The sequence below is a fragment of the Crassostrea angulata genome, chromosome 8, assembly GCF_025612915.1.
Source record: "Crassostrea angulata isolate pt1a10 chromosome 8, ASM2561291v2, whole genome shotgun sequence".
In the NCBI taxonomy this organism is placed as follows: domain Eukaryota; kingdom Metazoa; phylum Mollusca; class Bivalvia; order Ostreida; family Ostreidae; genus Magallana; species Magallana angulata.
In genome coordinates this window covers 45,479,484-45,491,514 of record NC_069118.1, presented here as the reverse complement: position 1 = coordinate 45,491,514, position 12,031 = coordinate 45,479,484, and the positions used below count along the sequence as shown (strand labels likewise).

Below are 12,031 nucleotides of genomic sequence, written 5' to 3'. Positions count from 1 at the left end.
ATTGATAAATTACCCCCACACAGTATAAACAATTAAATTAATGATAACACTGTGGACTTTGCGAATCTATGTAATTTTGTTTGTCCTGTATGTATTTTTCCCCCGAAACATTTCAACCCGTTGTGTATTCGCCCCAACTGTGTAAAAATCGGCTCGTGAAGAAAAATCTGTTTAATCTAAATCTAAATAATTAAAACTGAGTGTTGTTTTAGCTTATGAAACGAAATTCAATGTTCAATAAAATAATCGACATGTCAAAATTTAGGTTATGATAAAGTTTTAAACCATAGAAGATATAATGATTTACAACCACAACGACAACAATCCAGGTAGGAATAGTGTATTGTAGGGTATCAATGCCATTTCCGATAAGAGAGAGAGAGAGAGAGAGAGAGAGAGAGAGAGAGAGAGAGAGAGAGAGAGAGAGAGAGTTTTGTAGTGTCAAATTCAATTTTGATTTAGAATTTGAAATTAATTTGAATTGATACAAGCATATATAGACAATAATTAAGCCTCTAAAAGGAGAAAAGGAAAAGAGAGGAGGTAGCTAGGGTAGGGCAGAGACCAACTAGCAAGCTTTAATTTTAAGGGTGTTTGCGCACCTTTACATCGACTCTCTCTCTCTCTCTCTCTCTCTCTCTCTCATCACCTAGCATTTCCGTTTCCGTGAGGGGGTTTGGGATATTTGTGTTGTCTTACATTATCTAGCAAAAATGATAAAAAAAATAAATGTGTGCGGATGTTGTACTCAGTAATCTGTTTTCAGTATATAAATTTCATGGGGGGGGGGGGGGGGGGGGGGGCTATAGTCCTAATTTAATTTGTCAGTTATTCTGTCTCCACTTCGTTTTCTCTTCGTTTTCCAGGCCTTTTTTTAATTTGGCTCGGAAAAATAATTTCAAACTTTCTGTGTAGCTCCATAACGATGCACTATAGATAAATTATGAGTAGTTTTACTTTTGATAAACAGGTATATATCCGTACTTGATTTTAAATTTGATTCTTATAATCGGTTTTAATGTTCCAATAAATATAGGGTAGGAAAGAGTAGACGGGACTTTCTTGCGCATATCCTACTGTACCATTCATTCAACACAGGTATTAGCACTCATCGAGTTCGACTTGCCTTCCTTTTTTTATCCACTGGTTTTAAAGCTATTAATTTTTGAAAATATTTCGAATTTATGCCTTATTATATATAAATTAGAGCTTCGCTGGTGCATCTATTTACCCAAAATGGACCAAAATATAACCAAATGAATCTAAAAAATTTGACAAAATTAGTTTTAAACGACTCATTTTTCAATTCTAATCGGATATGTCCTTTAGAAAAATCTTGAACCACAAACGTGTTTAGCAAAACAAACGACAATTGTTTCATTCTTTATGGGGAGGGGGTGGTGCCGGTAAAGGACATGTATTGCTTGTGGCAGTTGGACTATACTCTCATTTGTTATAATAGTTAATACTACATATTGATATAAAATGAAAGTCTCCAATTACACTGTACATAGCTTCTATCATGCATTTTGACCCGTGCAATTGTTTAAACAATTTTCAAAGCATTTAATGTAATTCAACCGATCATTTTTGGAATTTTTTTTCTGGATCTCTGCCTGATACGTCCGCCTCCTTGTATATTAGAATTACATGTACGTTGACCATATGTACACATTACCTTAATCGGCTTTTAATGTGACGATAACATTTGTTATCAATGTATTTGCAGGATAGATTACAAAAAACAACCTATTTGTTGGTTTTTGCACTGATTATTTGAGATAATTTGCCGCCATGTTCTATGCATTCCCCACACCACTCACAGTTTCTTTATTTGGTGTTCTGTGTGTATGGCGACAAATTGGTAAAGCACCACTCGCCCCTTGTAGCTTCACCTTGATTACATTTTATCTGGCTAAGTGTAATTTAGTAGTATATTAAGTACACACATTTTTGCAGTGCTTATTTACATCTTTAGAGAGTTACTTATATACAAAGTAAACATTTGTATGATTTATATGTGAGTATTGTCAATTTTGGTGCGGGGGGGGGGGGGGTAGGAAACTACAGAGAAACTTAACTTGGCTGTGATACATATGCCTGTCTATACCTTCTATTCTTTCTTGTTGATATATCAATGAATGAATTATAACAAAATACAACAATTAATTTTGAAAAATTCATGCACAATCAAACGAAATTTTTAAGAAAGTTTTAATGTTCTCTGCACAAGAAATCGGCAATGTGAACAAACTGGCACTCTATCATCCCTACCTTTAATTGTAGAGAATATGCATCCTTTTATATTGAAAACAATGCCAAAAGTAAGACTCATAATAAGTTGTTTACGGAAGAAAAGGAAAAAAATTGTATTAATTAATAATTCCGTATGATGTGATAATATCTCAATGATTAGTTTATAATCATAGTACTAGTGTATGCCTGTATATATACATAAAAACGATAAGTAATGCTTATATTTATTGGTGAAACTGGACTGATTATTTATATTTCGATTAATTAGATACTAATCTTCATACGCGGATCTAGAAAGAAGGGGGTCAGGGGGTCTAGGCCCCCTCTTCGGGAAAATTGGAGCTTATTAAATTTACATAGTAAAATTATTTAAAATTGGCCTAGGACCCCCCTACCAAAAAACTTTGCTCCGCTTATGAAGTTCTCTACCATAACCGCATTTTTACACAAAAGGGGTGAATAAACCCGGGGTTTAAACTATCATTGGTGGTGAGATACCCCAGGGTTCAAACGCATCAGGTGGAAATGCACCAGGGCAAACAAAATCACTTAGATCTGCGAAGCACACTGCATTATTACTAGTCTACTTAAATATTCTGTGTAAAAATAAATACAAATAATTATTTAGTTAGCTAGGGAGAAGTGAACATAGCATTAAATTTTATTTCAATTTGTATATAAGAGCATGTACAAATGATCTTTATCTAGAACAGTCTGATGTCGCTAGGATACATATTTTCAGATCCATGATTTGATTGGTTAATTAGATATTGAATCTCGAATTTCGAATCTTGAATCTCGTATTTCGAATCTCGTATTTTGAATCTCGAATCTCGAATGATCCTTCTCGGCTTTCGTACATATCTCCCAAGTTCGTCCTACAGTGTATAAATGCAGATTAAAGTATAAATTGGATATTAGTTTTAAGGCATAAATGACCAATGAAGGACGTTGATGCCGTTGAGTCGAAGAAAAGTTTGTGTTACTTTCGCTGTATGCGCGCACACATTATTCGTTTGAAAAAAATACCGTTTTGTTACTGCTGCATTTATTTTGCTAAACCAAATTGGGGATACGCTACCTTGCTTGTCAATTTTTTAAAATAATTTTGATTCAAGTCCAAACGTGGCTTACATTTCAATAGAGTCGTTGTGAATTTTATTTCCCTGCAACATAATACTACAAAAGACGATCTAAAGGAGCCATTTTTGACTGTTCTAAACAACAAGTTGTCATAAAAATTCAGAATTTCGAAGAGTTACAATTTATTTAAATGTCAGATAAATGCACAAGGCTAAATTTTGGATTTAACTGAACATAACTAGTAATTCTATATTTGGTTACCTTAATTCGGTCAATACAACGAGCGGTTACAAAACAAAGTCAACTAAATGTACTATCCACTTGCTAAACATAAATTTACATGTAGACCACTATTGGTAAGCAAAGGACTAACATACATTTTTCGTAGAAAGGAAGCTGTTTTTCTTATCGGTTGTGTTTGAATCAAAACCCTACATTATGAGTTAAATTCCACTAGCATTCAACTTCCCAGTTTTATGCGTAACAAATCTTTTCATTGTTTACAAATTAATGTTTAAGATTTACTACCAATCTGTCGGTGTATAAAAATGTATGAAAGGAACAGAGCTTACAATGCCAGTTAAATCCCCCGCACATAGGACATTTAAACGACTTATGTACATCTCTTATATACATGTACATAAAAAAAATCATACATTTGAATATATGCGTCTGTACATGTAATGCTATGATAAAGAACTTGATCAATAACAAACATACATTTACTTTTCTTCTTGGTTTCATTTCTATGTTTCTTAGCTTTACAATACAACGTGATCTCAAACAATCCGTGACTGTGCAAGCGCTATTGTTTATTTGAAATTATTTGGACTGGACAAGATCATTATCTTTTGGGGTTTTTTTGTCATCTGACAGGTTTAAAATATTTTCCAAAATAAATCTATTGTATCCAAAAATTTAAAAACAAGTTTACCTAAAAGGAATTAAACGCGCAGAAATAAAAAAGAAAAGAAAAGGACCACCATGATTCCAACACCCTCTCCGCCGAGAGGCACTGTCTTCAGTCATCCACCTATGTTGCAACCACTATTGAAATAAAACCACTATTGAAATAAATTATTTCAATAGTGGTTGGGAATGCATTTCATTAGAAAAATCACTTTGCAACCACTATTGAAATAAAACCACTATTAAAATAAATTATTTCAATACTGGTTGGGAATGTATTTCATCTGAAGAATCGCTTTACAACCACTATTGAAATACAACCACTACTAATATAAAAAAATTAATAGTATTCCGGGATATATTCCATTTTGAAAATCAATTTACAGACACTGTTGAAGTACAACTACAATTAGAACAATTTTTTCAATCGTAGCTTAGAATGAATTTCTTCATTAATTTTTCTTTGAAAATTTACATTTTTTCCCCTTACATTTCTCTTTCTACAAACATATGTCCTGTGATATTGTATATTATTTGCACAATTGTGAACATCTTGTAAATTGCCAGAACTTCTATTCAAACCCCCTGTATATTGAATAATTATATATTGATAATTATATATTGATAAATATCACAATTAATATAAATTATTTCATTAGGGGTTGGGGGTTACTTCACTACGACTACTATTGAAATATATTATTTCAATAGTGGTTAAGGATGCGATTCATTTCAACCACTATTGAAATGATTTATTTCAATAGTGGTTGGGGATACCTTTCATTTCATCCACTATTGAAATAAATTATTTCAATAGTGGTTGATGATGCATTTTAGTTTTATGTCTATTATTATGTCTGTTTGTAACACCTGTTTGTAACACTTTCCTTTCTGCTAGGGGAGTTTCTTAAGAAAAGAAGTATGTCTTATGAGATGATGAATTCCTTTTGGATTATGATGTTCTTTGATTTACCTCTATATGATCATGTTTCCCATACCACCTGTCATCTGGTACCGAAAGTGTTATGCACAGTCGGAATAATAGGCATTAGAATAACATCCTACCACTATTAAAATATTTTATTTCAATAGTGGTTGTAATGAACCGCATCCTTAACCACAATTGAAATAAATTATTCATTTTTTTATTTGTTATTTACTTCTACACAGCAGTGAAAATTGTACCATAATTGATATTATTTGTTGCATTTCAAAATAATTTGCAAATATGATATACACTTCTTTCTTTCCAAATGTATTACATAATAGTGATGACATAGCTATATTTATAAGTAATTCATTCCCATCTACAATTAAGAAAAATAAATTTAATAGTAGTTGAACTTTAATGGTGTCTGTAAAGTAGTTCTTATCATGAAATACATCCCTAACCTCGATTGAATCATTACTTCAATAGTGGTTGTATTTCAATAGTGGTTGCAAAGTGATTTTTCTAATGAAACACGTCCCCAACCACTATTGAAATAATTTATTTCAATAGTGGTTGTATTTCAATAGTGGTTGCAAGGTGATTTTTCTAATGAAATACATTCCCAACCACTATTGAAATAAATTATTTCAATAGTGGTTTTATTTCAATAGTGGTTGCAACACACCTATCACACTGAGCTATATAGACACATACAATTCACTGTTAGAAACTTTTACAGTTTAACAATTATATATAAAGTTTTCAGTTTTTGTGAAAACCACGAGCATTCACCCATAATGGGTCTAGACTCCACTTTAATAAATCAACGATAAAAAAAAGTGAAAACTTATCCTTTTATTAAAAGTACATTTACGTTGGAGTCTAGACCCATTCTTACCAAAATTATACAACATAGCACAGTAAATCGTTAAGATTTATGCATAAAACATCGTGTGGTCTAAATTGGAAACCTAAATCTCTTGTGTTTACAGAATTAAAGCACGGTATTGATTTGCAACGTTAAATTCATGATATAAACAATATATACTAGCCCAAATTTTATATCTCAGCGACATTTGATCAAGTTCTTTTTTATTGCTCAATGATGGGGTATATACATGTATATCGCCTTGTACGCCCCTGTCATTTAAAAAAGGGTAGTGTGGGTAAGCTATTTGCAGATTTTAAACCAAAGTTATTGGTTCCAAAAAATCTACCCGGTGGTTAACTCGCTCTACAGTTTCCAACATGACGTCAATTAGTCGTCCTGCATTTCGGGGCACCCCGTTCTGAAAAGATTGTTTTTTCCATCAATACTAAAATCGCTTTAAATTATTTCATTTTTTTATAAACTTTTTTTGTATTAACCAGAGATGCCCGATCAATGGCATCTGCCCGCGATACATAATGAACTCGTCTGGTACTTTTCGGCATGCAGTTAATTATTTGGTCAACGTGCGTTCTTGGTTGCTCCGTTCTGGAAAGTTCTATACCTTTCTCCCATCAGAGGTCATGCTTTGCAAGCGTTCTATCCATCAAAACTTAAATCGCGCATTCAAGAAACGATTTGGCTCACTTTGTTTGTTCAACATTTATGAAATCTTAACTTCCATGTATACTCTTAATAAGTTACCAGTTAATATATTCTTTCTTTACCTAATCATTCAATATCATTTCATTGCAATTATATATTTTGATGCAAACTACCTCTGACTTGGATCTGCCAAAGCGTGTCCACCACTTTACTCACATTTTTGCTATTTAGGGCTTGTTTATCGAAAATGAGAGTAAGTTTTTGATTAATTTCACAATAATTAATCATCAGTTAAAATTCAAATAGCTTACAAACACCACTCACACGTGTTGAAATACAAAAGGTGTATACAGTTACTCTGTTACAGGTATTTTGTAGTTTATTTGCAAAATGTTTTAATTTTTAAGTATATATTTTCAAAGCAAGACATCTACATCTAACATCATTCGAATAGAATTTTGTAAATATCCATTGTGATGTCATCACAGTGAAATATGTCAAAAAAATTATCACGCGTGATATTTACCTCTAATTGAGCATATGATCAATTGTAATATCACAATAAACAAATAATAAAACCTTAGACCGTTTATATATAATCAGTGAGCATATTATGCAGTTTTTATACATGTATAATGAGCTTAAAAGGAACTATAACAGTGTAGTTTCTTAAAACAGTTGTTGCAGTTTTCTTTCTATTTCAAATAATGAAACACCTTGATTTCGTTCGTACAATTAAATGCCAGCCACAAACTCCCTTCTGTGTCTATACTCAATCCATAACATCTTTGTTGATCAAAGCAATCCAAGCAACTCAGAAATTTCCCATTTCTATCCAAAATATGCAGACACAGATTACTGTTATCTGTTACAATAATTTGACCCGAAGAGTGTGTCACTAAAATGTTCGGATTGAAGGGACCTTTTATTTTTGGTGCTGAGCCATCATATCGAAATCGCATTCGCCCTGTCATGTCTAATACAATCACTATGCTAGCATTGGTGTCGGACACACAGACATCCCCATTTTCATTTTCCGTCACATAAAGTTTGCAAATTCCTTCTAAAAAGAGTGCCTTCCCATCTTCATTTTTTTCAATGATCTGAGATATTTGATTTTCTTCATAACGAATAATTTTATTGTCTACCACTAGACATACTGACAAGGATACCTCCGGATTTGGTACAGCATAGTCTGTGTGGTTTCCACCCAAAGGCGCAGTTATAAGTGTCTCGGCTCTTCCGCTTCTGACAATGTTAACTGTTTCACCGTCAGAGTCACTGTATATGAGCTCTTCTCGATTGGTCACAGCAATATCATCAGGCCAGTATAAGCATTTGGTAGGGACGGTTTCTTTTACATCCCCTTCCAAGCCAATACGTGTTATTGTTTGTTTTTCACCACAGACCCAAGCTTCATTCAACTCTGTACAAGCTATTCTAATCAGAGAATCGTTTTCAGTAGGAATGATAGTAAGCATTTTCGCTTCATCTGGCAGCTCTGTTGTTTGCAAATTCAGATCATTATCCGATCTGTGTGAAAGTGATGTTTTTGTCAAAATAGCCTTGAAATCTCCTATTTCTATGCTCAATTCATTTTCTGTGACAATATTTGTTTTCAGGAAAGGAATCTCAACTGCAACATCTTTAGGAATATTTATGAATTCTTTAGATTTTGATTCGTAGTCTGTGACCTTTGATGCATTCTTAGTTTGCATTATCTGTTTGTTATGTTGGACTGTTTCAATCATATCAGAAGTTAATTTTGCTATATTTGTCTGTTGGCTTGTTAGATCGTTAATACTCATGTTCTTTTTTGAGGAAATCAAGGAACCAAATGTGTTGAACATCTTGTTGACTTCTTGATGCCACATTTTTCTAAGCTCCTCTAATTTTTGTTCAAGAATAGCATATTCAGTGGCGACGTAATCTATTTTGTTGGAAATCATAGCATTTACTTCCTTGAATTTTTGTATAATTTTAGATTCCAATTCCTCTACTTCTTTTTCAATTTCTCTTTTCCTGATCTCAACTAACTCTTCTAATTCACTAACATCATGAGTTTTATATCGACTAATAGTACACTTGATGCAGATTGATTCATGACACTCTTTACAATAAACTTCACATCTCTGACCAAGATGTGTTTTGCAATCAGGAAACACCGCGTGTATATTTCTATTCTTTAAATGAACAATATCATGAGATTGGAACTGGAGCTCACCAACATGCTTACCGAGGCAATCCACGCATAGATTAACTTGACAGTCATTGCAGAATTTTCGGCAAGGTTTGTCACAAAGGACACATGTGATGACGTCTTGTGCCCATGATTTCATAGTGGCCATGGTATCCTATAAAAATGAAACAATAACTAAAAATCAATTATATGGATTCAACGTACCAAGACATTGAACTCCCAATAATGATTATCCACAATGCATAATAAATAAAATATATGGTTACTGTCTTGAAATATCAGCTATATTTGGGCAAGATTAAGAAAACGTGTCAGAGGGCGAGGCTTACCGAGACCTCTTCACGTTTTCGACCTCAGGGCAGCTGATTATTGGATGTGACAGTCTGGATGAATAAGATTCCATGCGTTTTATTTTATTCTTATTTATCTAATATCCTAAATATAGAAATCTATATAGAAAGAAAATCTATGTTTTGAATATTTGGCGGACAGACCTCGGGATGACGAATTGTAGAACGAACGGACTCTAGGCGAACGGCGATAAAGGCGAACAAACTACCTAATCATTTTATTATCCCTTCCGAGCAATATAAGTGTAAGGGGTTGATATAAATTATTAACGTGTTGTTTAATTGAGCCATTAACACGGCCTGAATCTGTATAAAAAATAATACCTCCTTGCTGAACAAGTTCACTGTTCATGTATGCGTCCTTTAAATATTTGGAGGCATTTTTATCTTTTGATAAAAATGTTCATAAACAGTTTATCTGTAAAAAAAAAAAAGGCTTGGAGAAAAACGAATAGCTGGAGAGTTGTCAACAGAATAGGTCAATTTAAACATTGATACTAAAGAATCATATAAGCATTCATTTAAAAGGCTATTATATTATGTACTAAGGCCAAACCAAATAACATACCTTTTACTCCTACGTCAGTACCAATGTGTAGGTAATAAAACGTCTGTTAAAACCACAGTTAACTTTCGGTTTGTTACTACCCAGAATTTCTAATTCTTGAATATTATTGTCAACTTTAGTAATTTCTTCTTGAAATATTTCCAGATAAAGAGTGGTATTTCCAACGCGCTTTTTAAACCTCTGTATCCCTTATTAGCTTACTGACCTCTTTTTTTTTACGCTACTTCGTTTTTTGAATAGAGGTTTAGGAAGTTTCAGAGAAAGATACCGATAAGTTTCTGTCACTAATACCTGTATTCCCCGAAATGCTCACAATTTCATCTGAAGTTGTAACACAAACACACTGCACGCACTCAATCACGTACGCAGTTCATGTAAATTATAGACATTAAACATAGGCATACTCCTTACAATTACTTCAGATCCCATATTCCTTTGATAAGGACATGTAATATTCACTCTTTTTTTCATTTTTATATATAATCAATAAAAAAAATCACATTTTTAATTTGTAGTTTATTATGCGTTACGTAATTAGAGGTTTTAAGGGGCCAGAAGTCCAAAACTTCGATCGAATATATCTCAAAAAGGACAAATATTTTGAAAAGCAATATAGAATAAAAGATGCTTAGAATAATGTTTTAAACAATATTCAATCATAAAAGTTTCGTTATCTGGCCCCAATAAGGAGATTAAGGGTCGGCCCCTAAAACGTCCTATCCCAGATAGCTAAAAAAACGGCAACGAATTTCTAAACATTTGTTGAACAAAATATGTTTAATATCAAAAGAACTTTCGTATGATGCCAAGAAAAAGGGGGTGGTCCTTTAATTTAGGGGCCAAAAGGGCTCTAAAGTCTTTCTTCCATAGCACTTTACTGAGAAATATTTTGTAATATGTTTAAGAAGCAAAAATGTTCTTTTTTACTTATAAAACTGTACATTATAAATATTTTATTATGCGTTACGTAATTAGAGGTTTTAAGGGGCCAGAAGTCCAAAACTTCGATCGAATATATCTCAAAAAGGACAAATATTTTGAAAAGCAATATAGAATAAAAGATGCTTAGAATAATGTTTTAAACAATATTCAATCATAAAAGTTTCGTTATCTGGCCCCAATAAGGAGATAAGGGGTCAGCCCTTCAAACGTCCTATCCCAGATAGCCCCAAAACGGCAGAGAATTTCTAAACAGTTGTTGAACAAAATATGATTAATATCAAAAAACCTTCCATATGATGCCAAGAAGGGGCTCTAAAGTCTTTCTTCCATAGCACTTTACTGAGAAATATTTTGAAAAGCAATATTGAATAATAAATGCTTAGAATGATGCGCTTGTCAATATTCAACCATCGAAATTTTGTCATCCTTTGTCATAAGGAGATAAGGGGTCAGCCCCTAAAACGATTTTTACAAAATAGCTCAAAAACGGCAAAGAATTTCTAAACACTTGTTGAACAAAATATGTTTAATATCAAAAGACCTATCTTTTTATTTTTAGGGGCCAATATATGCTCTGACGTCTTTCTTTTATAGCACTTCACTGAAAAATATTTTGTTATATGTTTAGGAAGCAATAATGTTCATCTCACATTATTAAACAATATATTATAATGATTTTATCATGTGTTCCGTATTTAGGGGTTTTTAAGGGGTTTAAAGGGGTCAGAAGTACAAAACTTAGCTAACATACCTCAAACAGAGCAAATATTTTAAAAAGCATCATTTTGAAAATCAATATAGAATAAAATGCTGAGAATGATGTTCCTAACAAAATTCAACCATTAATTTTTGTTGTTGTTGCCCCATAAGGAGATAAAGGGTCAAAATTTAAAGTCAAGGTCATATAACCTTCAAGAAATCGCACAGAAGACCTACTCGTTGCTCGCAACGAGATCGTGTCTAGTTTCTTAACTATTCTTAGTTTTTGGGGATTTTAAAAACATTAAATCTAATTTAAAAGATAAACACAATTTGTATTAAAATTAAATATGAGAGTTAAAAATGCTATATTTCAGAAAATAGATTCTGTCAAATTGACTATTTATTGATCAGTTCTAGTTGCCATGGCAACGGCCACCCTAAAGATAAACTAAGTCCATTTTTAACATCAGACACTTGAGTACACTCCCTATAAAAAAAAATTTGCATTTTGGAAGTATTTGTTTGAACAGCATCCTTGGATTCTTTGGTTTTTACA

General features: G+C 32.7%; 1 pseudogene; it reads right to left on the bottom strand.

The window, feature by feature from the left end:
• Nucleotides 1–7,182: 7,182 nt before the first annotated feature.
• Nucleotides 7,183–9,950, bottom strand: LOC128160516 (uncharacterized; annotated as a pseudogene).
• Between the last annotated feature and the right edge of the window lie 2,081 nt (nucleotides 9,951–12,031).